Here is a 1,248-nt window from a genome sequence, read left to right on the forward strand (position 1 = left end):
GTTCTGATGGCATTTTAGGGAAAGTATAATAATGTGCACAAATAAGGAATAGTTATATTAACCATACATGGAAACAGAGTTTTATGGGGCCCCCAGGAACTTGGGGCCCTAGGTAGCTGCCTAGTATTGCCTAATGGTAAATATGAATTAGATCTTCTGTTCTGCAGTTTCTGACCCACTATCTCCTGGTCCAGAAGTTCGGGAGCTCCTTCCAGCTCTAAGGTGGGGGTTTCATTATTAAAGCAGCTGACATCATGTTGAAGGTGGAGGATTGTTTCAAACAGCAGAATGGAGACATTTAGGAGCAGCTTCTTCTCTGTCACTTCAACACAGTCAGAGCAGCAGCTCAGATCTAGAGTTCCCAGACTGTACAGCCTGACGGAAGATTACAGCAGCTAGAAATGTTTTACCTGCTCAGCGAGGTCTTTTATCTGCTGCCAGCGGTGTTCGAGGACGTGAGGAACAAGCAACTCTGAACGCCTGGCCAGAAGAAGAAGAGGCAGAAGAAGAAGAATGTGAGCTGAAGGGCGAACAGGCTCCCCCTGCTGGTCGTTAACTCGCCCTACAGTTCAAATAATCTCTGGGTTTGATTTTCTTAACAGAATGACATTAAAACAACCATAATCTGTTCTTAGATCTGTTTTTATGTCATGACCTTAAACTATTTTTTCATTTACATAATTTTCAAAAAATATTTTATCATGTAGAAGAAAATCCATGCATTTGCTCTTTTCCCCCTCATTTTAGAACCTAAAAAATAAACAAAGGGCAAAACCCTTCCTAAAGCAGATATTTAACTAACATTAGAAGTTGTGTTTTATTATAGGGTCATGAAATAGTTGCGGCTACAGACCTATTTCATCTGGCTGGATTCAGAACAGCTCTTTGCATTTGGAAGGTTGCAGACCTTTGTTCTAAGCTCTACATATCTAGAACAAATGCTTTCAAACTAAAGGCTCTAAATCTAGGTTTAGTGATGGACTCAGACCTGACCCTTCAGGCTTGTAGAGACAGGAACACAGCAGACCTTCATCACCTGAAGAACATCTCCAGGATTAAAGGACTAATTTTGAAAAACTACTTCCTGCTTCTTTCATCTTTAGTAAAATTGATCCCTGCAGGAGAACCTCCACAGGTCTGCCTAGAAAGTAGATCAGATACTGCTGCCTGCGTCCTCACTAGAACTATAGAAAGTAGATCAGATACTGCTGCCTGCGTCCTCACTAGAACTATAGAAAGTAGATCAGA

At 41.3% G+C, this 1,248-nt stretch overlaps 1 protein-coding gene across 2 annotated transcripts in view; it reads right to left on the minus strand.

Moving 5' to 3' along the window:
• The window catches only part of mipol1 (mirror-image polydactyly 1), an 83,606-nt gene extending 83,096 nt beyond the window's left edge, over positions 1-510 (minus strand). For both annotated transcript variants that reach the window (XM_015374880.1, XM_015374878.1), the window contains exon 1: positions 411-510. The gene's annotated coding sequence lies outside the window, so the exon portion shown is untranslated. The remainder of the gene's footprint in view (positions 1-410) is intronic.
• Positions 511-1,248: the final 738 nt, after the last annotated feature.

This window comes from Cyprinodon variegatus, unplaced genomic scaffold (genome assembly GCF_000732505.1).
Source record: "Cyprinodon variegatus isolate N-32 unplaced genomic scaffold, C_variegatus-1.0 Scaffold110, whole genome shotgun sequence".
NCBI classification, from domain to species: Eukaryota; Metazoa; Chordata; class Actinopteri; order Cyprinodontiformes; family Cyprinodontidae; genus Cyprinodon; species Cyprinodon variegatus.